General features: G+C 39.1%; 1 protein-coding gene across 2 annotated transcripts in view; it reads right to left on the reverse strand.

Moving 5' to 3' along the window:
* LOC126174841 (protein pigeon) overlaps positions 1-12,309 on the reverse strand; it is a 483,403-nt gene that overhangs the window by 155,476 nt on the left and 315,618 nt on the right. The window lies entirely within an intron of this gene.

Consider the following 12,309-nt stretch of genomic DNA (forward strand, 5'->3'; position numbering starts at 1 on the left):
AATAGAATCTGCAGTGATTTGAAGGTTTATTACACCATTATAGATAAGTATTTTTAACTATTAAATGATAGTTATTTATCAAATAAATACAAGACAAAAGAGGTGCAAGACAAATTTTGGAGAAGTGATTTACTATCACATCTGAATGAAGATGTGCACAAACCAGAAACACCCAATATCATGTTGCTAAGTGTGAAACAGAAAACACACACACACACACACACACACACACACACACACACACACACACACACAGAGTCACATTAGCACAACTCACACACACAACCATTGTCTCTGACTGCTGTGGCTGGATTGGGAACTGTCAATGCACCTGATGGTATCAGCAATCTGGCTTGAGTGGTGGGGATATGGTGGAGGCATGCTGCGGGGAAGGGGAGGGAAAGAAGGGAGAAGGGTAGGGGTGGGGGAATGTGTAGTGCTGCTTGTAGGACGATACTGGGGCATTCTGGGAAAAGGGTAGGCTGCTATGTGCAGTCAGGTGGTTGGGGGATGAATGGAAAAAGAGATAAGTAGAAAATGGAAAAAACTTAGTGGGAGTGTTGGTGGAATAGAAGGTTGTGAACTCTAGATGGTGCTGGCTGTGAAATAGTCACTGAAGTAAAGCACACTATGTTGGGCAGCATGTTCAGCAACTGGGTGGTCCACCTGCCTCTTGGGCATAGCTTGTCAGTGGCCATTTATGATAACAGACACCTTGTTAGTTGTCATGCCCATGTAGAAAGCAGCACAGTGGCTGCAGCTTAGTTTGTCAATCACATGGCTGCTTTCACAGGTAGCCCTGACTTTGCTGTGAAAGCAGCAATGTGAACTACAAACTAAGCTGCCACCACTGTGCTGCTTTCTACATGCACAACAACCAACGAGCTGCCTGTCTGCATGAATGGCCACCAACAATTTGTGCCAACAAACTGTGCCGACATACAGTTGGACTATCCAGCTGCTCAATTTGCTGCCAAACATTATGTGCTTCAGTTCTGCCAAAGAACCTACTAGTTTTCTCCCTCTTCTCTAGTTCTCTCCTATCCCGCTCCCACTCCCCCCAACCTTACGACTGCACCTAGCAGCCCTACTTGTTCCCACCATGTCCCTGTATGCACACACAATCAGCACTACACCCTACCCCTCCCTGCTATCCATCACCCTCCCCACCTCAAACCTCCTCCTTAGCCCCACCATCCATGTCAGATTGCTGCTCCAATCATGCATAGTTGCAGTCTGCAGTGTGGCCACAGTGGGCAGAGACAGTGGTCAAGTGTGAATTGTGCTTATGTGCATGTGAGTGCATTTTCTATTTTAGAAGAAGGCCTTTTGGCTGAAAGCATAAGTGTATAGCAGAATTTTCGTTGTGTCTGTCTGTGACTCGAGCTCTCCTCTCTATAAGGCAAGTAGAAATCTATCCTTTTCATAGTAATATTGTTAAAAATTCATGAATAAGGGGTTTCTTTCAAAATTTGCCCCCCCCCCCCCCCCCCCCACACCCAATAACAATGACTCATAATTTTGGGGATCAGAACTAGCATAGCAGTTCACCATACACCAAGAACTTGTCCTTAATGTGTTGCAATTTCTTCCCCTTTGATTTCTTTATTTTCTTGCAGATGTTAATTTTATTATGCTTTAATTTACAGTTTGTACTGTTGCTCTCTCTCTGTTTCCCTACAATCATTTATCTCCTACTCCAATTTATATTTTATTATTATTATTGTCATTGTTGCTGTTGTTGTTGTCGGAGACCAAATGCTAGCTAGCATAATCTCTAATGTCCCAACTTTTGTCAGCATTAATAAATGCTATTGTGCTTTCTTAGCAGCTATTCCAAAAAATCCTATTATCAATTTCCCAAAGGCAGCAGATGTGTGGTTCCTAGGCAATGCACTCCTTTCAGAGTTTAGATGTTGATAGCTTAAATCAACTAGACCTTTTAAACTAAGGGGAATCACTGACATAAAATTACCAGAAACACTAAAGGTCTAGTTACTCATAGTGCCAAAAACACACTCATAGCCTGGACACGCTTAAACTTCAAGAACACAGACAACTGAAAATGGGTTGTAAACACACTGATTATTCACAATAAATAGACCACAACTGTTTGAATGAATTTATCATATATACTTGGCATAAAGCTGATAGTGGCTTCCTCTAAATTAATGGAGTCTTTCCTACATTTTCTGCAAGCAGTTGTACAAAATATTTAACTCTTACACACAATCTACTCCCAAACAGTTGAGTAGTAATTGTTAGAAAAAATATGGTTATTAGTAATTGAGAAATACTTTGAGAATTTGCTACCTACAACTACTATAAAATTACCAACATCTTTTCAGGGAGCATGGCATCATTAGTAAGAGGTTCAGCATCAGTACACATTACATTATGAAAAGTAAATGTTAGGCTCATATCAGAGACACCAGACATTTAGAAGCTGTGCATCTGCTTAGGACCACTATTTACATGCAACTAAATTACAAAAACATAGTGAAGAAAACTGATTTGTGAACGTAAACAAGAAAAATGTTTACTTGGTGGAAGAACTAGGGTTTCAATACCACTTAGAAGGTAAAATTCCCAATTTAGTCATCCATGTATCTAAAGGACTCTGTTTATGAACCTTATGGGATAAAAATAAAGTATCATAGACAAAAATCTCTAAAAACATGGACTGAAGAGGTCAGCCATGTTGCACCTGCTAAACAGAAGGGTTAAAAGAAAATGATAATTAATGAATCTTCGTATAAACAAGACATTTACAAAAGATAAAAAGATGCAAAGACAAGAACTGTAGGATGTGTAATGGAGAACAACAGACAAGGAAGGCAGAATTTATCACACAAGGCCATGAATACTATAATTGACATACAGCAAAAATTTGTTTCATCCCTCTGTACCATGTAAACTCCCAATAGCAAGCATATTTCATCTTATCAATATAAACATGACAGAACTGGAAGTCATGAAAGGAAAGGATGATTGTAGTTACAATTGAGGCTCTTACACATCTTAAATGAATGCTCAAAGACAAGAATGGTATTTGAATCATGGAAGACAGTGGAGGTGATGTCACTTTACAAAAAGGGAGGAAGAAATGCCTGTGAGAGCTACAGAGGTATAAGCCTATTACAGTACACATTTCTTACAAACTCTACACAAGAAGTACTAAAAATAGGGTGAGAAATATTTCTGATGACCTCCTAATAGAGGAACAAAATTACTTCAGAAAGGGTTGATTTTGTAGTGAGAATTTACTATTGCATGACATTTAATTGAAAAATGACAAGAACGCAACCTCAATACTCAGACCATATCACAGATAATGAAAAAGCTTTCAACAATGTGAACAGAAGCAGCCTTGGAACATCATTGAAGAAACAAGGATTACCGAGGTATTTAACACAGATAATAAAGAGTTCACATCAGCAAACAGAAATTGTAAACAAATTCAGAGAAAGAGAAAACAGGACCAATTAAGATCAACAGAGAAGTGAGATGGGGGTGTAGCCTATGACTTACTGTATTCTATATATACTAGGACCTGGGCTTCCCAAACATTTCCTCTGATAGAACACTTCAAGAATCCAGGTACTCTGATGGAACACCTTGTTTATTTTGAAGATTAATAAAGTTTTTGAAACAAAGAAAATCCTGTTAATAAAGTTTATTTAATGAGAAAACTTGTTTTGTTCAACGATTATTTCAATTTTAAATTCTAACTAATGACACAGAAATCATAATAAAACTTTAAAAAAATAATCAGTATAGTTGAAATGTAAAAAAGCCAAGTTATTAATAATTTTCATGGAGCACTTCTGATGGAACACCAGTATTATAAGGAACACAGTTTCAAAAAGCATGATTTAAACAACATTTTTAGACACTGGAAACCAGATTGAACAAGGTGCGAGATTAACATAGGACACACAAACGTAAATACTCTGCTTCTTGATACTGACCAAATAATTATTCATAAGGCAGAAAAGTAAGCAAAACAATTTTAAACCAATAGGAAAGAGATATACAGGGTGTTACAAAAAGGTACGGCCAAACTTTCAGGAAACATTCCTCACACACAAATAAAGAAAAGATGTTATGTGGACATGTGTCCGGAAACGTTTAATTTCCATGTTAGAGCTCATTTTAGTTTTGTCAGTGTGTAGTGTACTTCCTCGATTCACCGCCAGTTGGCCTAATTGAAGGAAGGTTATGTTGACTTCGATGCTTGTGTTGACATGCGACTCATTGCTCTACAGTACTAGCATCAAGCACATAAGTACGTAGCATCAACAGGTTAGTGTTCATCACGAATGTGGTTTTGCAGTCAGTGTAATGTTTACAAATGCAGAGTTGGCAGATGCACATTTGATGTATGGATTAGCATGGGGCAATAGCCGTGGCGCGGTACGTTTGTATCGAGACAGATTTCCAGAACAAAGGTGTCCCGACAGGAAGACGTTCGAAGCAATTGATCGGCGTCTTAGGGAGCACGGAACATTCCGGCCTATGACTCGCGACTGGGGAAGACCTAGAACGACGAGGACACCTGCAATGGACGAGGCAATTCTTTGTGCAGTTGACGATAACCCTAATGTCAGCGTTAGAGAAGTTGCTGCTGTACAAGGTAACGTTGACCACGTTGGAGAGTGCTATGGGAGAACCAGTTGTTTCCGTACCGTGTACAGCGTGTGCAGGCACTATCAGCAGCTGATTGGCCTCCACGGGTACACTTCTGCGAATGGTTCATCCGACAATGTCTCAATCCTCATTTCAGTGCAAATGTTCTCTTTACGGATGAGGCTTCATTCCAACATGATCAAATTGTAAATTTTCACAATCAACATGTGTGGGCAGACGAGAATCCGCACGCAATTGTGCAATCACGTCATCAACACAGATTTTCTGTGAATGTTTGGGCAGGCACTGTTGGTGATGTCTTGATTGGGCCCCATGTTCTATGCTCAATGGAGCACGTTATCATGATTTCATACGGGATACTCTACCTGTGCTGCTAGAACATGTGCCTTTACAAGTATGACACAACATGTGGTTTATGCACGATGGAGCTCCTGCACATTTCAGTCGAAGTGTTCGTACGCTTCTCAACAACAGATTCGGTGACCGATGGATTGGTAGAGGCGGACCAATTCCATGGCCTCCACGCTCTCCTGACCTCAACCCTCTTGACTTTCATTTATGGGGGCATTTGAAAGCTCTTGTCTACACAACCCCAGTACCAAATGTAGAGACTCTTTGTGCTCATATTGTGGACGGCTGTGATACAATACACCATTCTCCAGGGCTGCATCAGCGCATCAGGGATTCCGTGCGACGGAGGGTGGATGCAGGTATCCTCGCTAACGGAGGACATTTTGAACATTTCCTGTAACAAAGTGTTTGAAGTCACGCTGGTACGTTCCATTGCTGTGTGTTTCCATTTCATGATTAATGTGATTTGAAGAGAAGTAATCAAATGAGCTCTAACATGGAACGTAAGTGTTTCCGGACACATTTCCACATAACATATTTTCTTTCTTTGTGTGTGAGGAATGTTTGCTGAAAGTTTGGCCATACCTTTTTGTAACATCCTGTATATGAGGACTGAGGAACAGAGAGCTTCAGTAAAGACAAAACAGGCTGAAAGTTTGCAATATGTCACCTAAATTAAATATGAAGATCTGCCAGCTCAGAAGTTCAGTAAAGAAACTGAAGTTAAGGGCTTCAAAGGGAAATTTCCAGTTCACTCCAAAATAGTACTGTATAAACAGTCAATAAAACAGGTGTCACATTTTCATTTGTTAGGCTTCAGTATTAGCAGTGAATATGGCAATGATATCACTAATAAAGTAAATAAGTTTCAAATGGTATGTAGCACAGTACACAGAACAATGGGTGGCAAGGCAGAACAGGATATAAAGTTAAAATTTTGGAAAGTAATGGCTACTCCTATTCTAAAATGTAGAAGTGAAACTTAGACACTTACAAAGCAAAACAAAACAATTATGGAAGGAATAGTAAAGGACTTGTTTTGAACTGCTGTCATCAATACTGAAATCAATTAATTACATATCCTGTCAATTTACTTTATTGCAAATAAGCTACTAGTAAATAAAAAGATAATAGTGACAACACATTTCCTGCTAAGCTACAATATAAACATAAATGTTACTCCAGTTACACCTCCACTGGCTCTTCTATATACAAATAAACAAAATTTTTTGGTATTACTGTGGTTCAACACCTGTCATGGAAAGAAGATATAGGTAATATTTGTAAGGAAGTCAGTACAAATGTGCATTTACTGAAAATGGTCTTAATCTTCCTGGACCATGATTCCTTCAGGCAAACATATATTGAACTGAGACATCTGTATCTTTAGCATGGTATTGAAATTGGTGGTGGGGCACCAGCAGTCTATACAGACAAGCTTTCTAGACTGAAACAAAAACAATAAGATTGGTAGCTAAGGTAAAAAAAAAGAGAGAAACGTTTGCACAAATTTTCAGAAAATATAAAATACTCATCATCTGCTCTATGTCCATCCTGCAGGGAATCAAAGTTTGTGAAACTAAATCCAGAACATAATGTAATGAACAGCAATGTACTGTTCCAAGACACAGAGAAGGGAAAACTTTCACAGGTTTATGGCTAATATAAAGGCTACACACTGCAGTCCACATACAAAAGGAACAATTTTTTTAAAACAGACTACCATCTGATCTTAAGACAGTCAATTTAAACACCTTACAGAATAAACTGAAGCATTTATAAATAGAGAATTGCTGTTTTTCAATAGAAGATTTCAAACTGTAATGTCTCCTTGTGAAAGTGATACTGCGCATAGCTGTAAGGTTGTTTGTGTAACAAAAACAGATAGCTCCACATTTTCACTTTTTGTATCAATTTATCCATTTAGCTTTCATTGATAAAAGAAGTACAATTAGTACAACAATGTATCTCAATATATGTGTGAACTTAGCTGTGGCAATGTCTGAAAACTGTTTGTTATATGGACAGCAAATAAATAAAAAACAAATTAATAAATAAAGTAAGGATTCTTTAATAAACATTAAGTGAAATCACTGACAGGTATTATTTACTGACAGAACTACTTCTTCAAGGCTGGCATTGACATAGAAGAGAATGCAAACAAGCCTTATAAATGTCTTCAAATTTTCATGTCCCCTCTAATCCCCAATGACCATCATTCAGAATTGATTAATGCAATCACGATGTCAATCAAATTCTTTGAGAAATTCCTTTACTGACCTGATCACTTAAAGATTCTGGAACGCATGAGCAATAGCATCAGCCTCATGACCACAATATCAGTCTAAGGTAGTGAGATGCATCAATGCTACTCTTAAATTCCTCTTCACAACATCAGCATTAATTGCCAGTTCTAGGTCTAAATATGGTTTCGTTTCACCTCCTCCTCTCCTTCTTTACCCTTTCTACTTCCTTCAAATACTTTTCAACAGCCATCAATGTTTACTGAGCCTCGACAGCCATCATATTATTTTCCACCGACTAAATGGCAGTAAATCTCTTTGGGAAAACAGAGATGTCAGTGAAATCAGCAAGAGGGAACATCTTTAAATAGATTATGCAAAGCTATCAGAAACCACTCGATCTAAGCCACGTGTCCCAAAGACCTACAGCTATTTCAGTTCTCTCAGAAATGCCTTATTAACAGTTGGTCATCCATGGACACCTTTCTGTTTCAGATTTACCTTAGAGTGAGATGCAATTACCTCAAATCCTTCAACTAAAGTTTTTATAGCATTTCTTCCCAAAAACAATAAAGTGAAGTGCCTGCTCAAAATCTGGCCCAATGCACTATCCCAGAAATGTACAAACAGATAAATCTGCTGCTTATGGCTACTTTATTCAAACTCTCATCAAACCCAAGTGTGCCCATGATATATGTATAATGAGTATCCTGTAGTTTCTGAGTGAAAAATGGCCTCAGTCTGAACACAATGTCATAATTTACTTTTAACTTCTGAAGTTACAGTTTGGAGGTAATCACAGTGTCTGGGAACATATCTGGTAAGAGATTAACAAAGGTACCAATGTCCCTAGGAGAGTGATGCCTCACTGCACCCAACAGATGCAAACAGATCTCTCTCTTTGTCACAGCACCCTTCTGCATGTTATCCAGCATCATTGGCAATCCTCCAGAAGTTCCTGTACAAGACAGCATGATGAACTCCTTCCCTGCACCATAGCTGACTAAAAATACCTGGAGACTACTTAGAAGTACCACTTTTCTTCACTGAAACTGATAGTTTTATTTCCCAGTGCACTTACTGATGCAAGGACATTGTCACAATTTTTGGAAGTTATGATCAGTTGGCTACATTCAGTAGTGGTAGGCACCACTGCGGGATCTAGTCTGATGCAGTAGCATTGAGGCCGTGGCTGTTTGCAAAAATTAGCATAGATGTAGGCACTATCTGCTTCCTGATAGCAAGCATAGCAGGCTTCTCACCACTTGTATGTCTTGATGATGCCTGCTTGCCCATAATGCTGAGCAAGTAGTTAATTTTACAGTGCAAGCACCAAACACTGAATTTTTCAGACATGTGTTTTGCGACCCACCAAAATTCTGGATCCTCAGTTTAGTGAGGGTTAAATGAACACTTCCACAGTTCTTTGAATGAGCCCTGTGTTAACATATGCATAAGACAGAATGACAACTAAATAACATGGCAAGGCATGTCCAAGAGTTCATGAAGAGGGAAAGACATTATTTTAGCCATAGCACTATAGCAGTATAATCAGTCTTATTCATACACAATTGCTGTCAGGCAGATACCTGTTGGCATGCTACATTAGTAATATTTCATTATACATCCAAAACAATGTACTATACAGGTCACTGCATGTCAAGTGGTCTTCTTTTGGAAAAAATGTCTCATGACCATGGATTTTGATGAAATTTTGTGTTAACATTTGCACATGTTCCGCACGAACATTTATAAAGCTTCAATTTCACCTATTTAAACATTCCAGGGTGTCATGGAATGTCTACCACATTCTATTCTGATTTTGCAGCTGAGTTAGCTTCTCTGTTAACTATTATCTGTCATACATCAATTGAACAAAAGACTGTGTTCAGTAGTTGGAAGAAAGTGCAGATCACACCCTTCTACAAGAAGGGAAAATTGTTGTGGATGCCCCTGATTACAGCAGCAAAACTCCCATGATGACTATAACAAAAGAAGTTACCTTCCTTTGTAGTTTTAAGTTATTCTGAATTCAGGTTACTTCCTATTCATCAGGACTTTTGATATTGCCCTCCCTACAGAATACTAAACAATTTTAAAATATAATAAAAGCTATCCAGTTTAATATGAGTACCAGCTCAATATGGATGAAACATACTCAGTCAGTTACTATTTTTAAGGACTTACGTGCTCACACTGCAAGACAAGACAAGCTTTTTGGTGGGCTGAGACTTGGTCTTTCTAATGAAAATGGTTTAAGAGGGTTTGCTAGAAATACTTTTTGCAAAAGTGTGCTAAAAATATCCATTTATTATGTTTTTATGAACATAATCAAATACCCTTAAATTGTAAACTACTGGAAAAGCAGTGGGAGAATGAAATTTTATATTATACGACCTGGTGTTGATAAGTTATTATACGAAAATTTTGAGGTTCATCATGCTCTTACTTCCAGAGTTATAAAAAGCTGAAGTTCACCTTTTTTCAGTGGCTCTTTTTCTTACCGTCTTTGCTTCAGATTATGATACAACAAAAATGGTCAATTTTTGGAAATGTAACTGGTTAAGTAAAAAAAAATCTATTCACCAAGCACCGGCAGAAAAACACACATACAAAAGATAATGAAATGTGCAATATTTTGGAGCCAGTGCATCCTCCTACCGGTAAAAGGGTTGAAGGAGAAAAAATAAGGATGAAGGAAAAGGACTGGTGAGTTTAGGAGAGGGGGAGAGTTATGGAAAAATCACCCAGAATCCAGCATCAGAGGAGACTTACCAGGTGGGATGAGCAGGAAAGACTGATTGTTGGGAACAGCATCGAATGAGATTTGAAAACCTGAGAGATTAAAGGTGGAGGACAGGGCAATAATCAAGACAGATATTGCTGACAATGTGCAAATGTTACTAAGAACGGAAAGCTAAGTGCAATATATGTTGTAACCATGGAGCTGTGCGAGGAGAGAGAGAGGCAGGGGGGGGGGGGGGGGGGTGGGGGGGGGGGGGGGGGGGGGGACAAATCAATACTACTACTAAAGAGAAGCTAAACTATGTAATCATAAGTATCCGCCCCCCCCCCCCCCCCCCAAACAAAAAAAAAATACGTTTTTTATATTAGGTGCATTGTGCTGCCACCTGCTGCCAGGTACTCCATATCAGCAACCTCAGTATCATTACACATCATGAGAGGATCAGAATGGGACACTCTGCGGAACTCACAGACTTCAAACATGGTCAGTTGATAGGGGTCACTTATGTCATACGCCTGTACATGAGATTTGTACACTGCTAAACAGCCCTAGATCCACTGTTTCCAATGTGATAGTGAAGCGGGACACATGAAGGAACATGTACAGCAAAAAAAGCGGTACAGGCTGACCTCATCTGTTGACTGACAGAGACCGCTGACAGTTGAAGAGGGGTCATAATGTGTAATAGGCAGACATCTACCCAGACCATCACACAGGAATTCCAGACTGCTTCAGGATCCACTCTAAGTACTATGACAGTCGGGAGGTGAGAAAAAGGGGATTTCATGGTCGAGCGGCTGCTCATAAGCCACACATCATGCTGGTAAATGCCAAATGATGCCTCGCTTGGTTTAAGGGAGCATAAACATTGGGTGACTGAACAATGGAAAAACATTATGTGGAGTGATGAATCACAGTACACAATGTGGCAATCTGATAGCAGGGGTGTGGGTATGGCAAATGCCTGGTGAACGTCCATCTACCAGTGTGTGTAGTGCCAACAGTAAATTCGGAGTTGGTGGTGTTATGGTGTGGTCATGTTTTTCATGGAGGGGGCTTCCACCCCTTGTTGTTTTGCATGGCACTATCAACAGCACAGGCCTACATTGATGTTTTATGCACCTTCTTGCTTCCACTGTTGAAGAGCAAACTGGAGATGGCAATTGCACTTTTCAACATGATCGAGCACCTGTTCTTAATGTACAGCCTGTGGCGGAGTGGTTACATGACAATTACATCCCTGTAATGGACTGGCCTGCCAAGAGTCCTCATCTGAATCCTATAGAAGACCTTTGGGATGTTTTGGAATGCTGACTTCCTGCCATGCCTCACCAACCAACATCGATACCTCTCCTCAGTGCAGCACTCTGTGAAGAATGGCTGCCATTCCCCAAGAAACCTTCCAGAACCTGATTGAACATATGCCTGTGAGGACTGGAAGCTGTCATCAAAGCAAAGGGTGGGCCAACAGCATATTGAATTCCAGCATTACCAATGGAGTGCGCCACGAACTTGTAAGTCATTTTCAGCCAGGTGACTGGATACTTTTGACTGCATAGTGTGTTGTTTAACACTGTTGCCAAAAAACTCAAGAGTTATTGACTGATTTTCTTCAAAATGCTTATGTGGTAGTCTAATAAACATTTGGACAAGCATAGACTAAGTATGTGATTTCATTCCTTCTGAACAAGATATCCGTAGTTGTACTGAAATCTAGTCAAGGAGTATTACAATAACCTATATGGAAGCGACAGCCTGTACACATAATTTATTGACTGTTTGGAGATCATGTTTATTTCATTCTTAAACAATCCGCATTGTGTGTTCCCTTTTCATGGTTATATTTTCTTTTTTCTTTCTGTTAGATGGAGTATTTTGTGAAGTATTCAAGGCTTCTGTGGTTCTGCTATTACTGTACATAGGGTATTCTGGTTTGTGTAATTCATTTCAGTTCTATTATATTCTGCTCATTTGATGCTGAACAACTATTATAATGTTAGTATTGGCTTTGACTATTTGCCTCAGAGAATGTACATTTTGTCTCATTAAATTCTATATTTCATTATTCTGACTCCATAGTATTTTCTATTTTATTTATCTGCTTGAATTGCAGCCAGCTGTTCCTCATTACTAAATTCTGATTTAAATCCGTGTGCATACCAGAATATGTTTACAGTGCAGTGTTTGATTACTAAGTCTTAGTTGATGTCATTCCACGATTTCTGGTCTTTTCCAAGCATGCCTTCTTCTCTTTCAATTGTGGAACACAATGTTTATTAGAACTTCCTAAAACCCTGAGTAGTACTCTAGATGCCTTTT

The sequence above is a fragment of the Schistocerca cancellata genome, chromosome 3 (assembly GCF_023864275.1).
Source record: "Schistocerca cancellata isolate TAMUIC-IGC-003103 chromosome 3, iqSchCanc2.1, whole genome shotgun sequence".
NCBI lineage: Eukaryota > Metazoa > Arthropoda > Insecta > Orthoptera > Acrididae > Schistocerca > Schistocerca cancellata.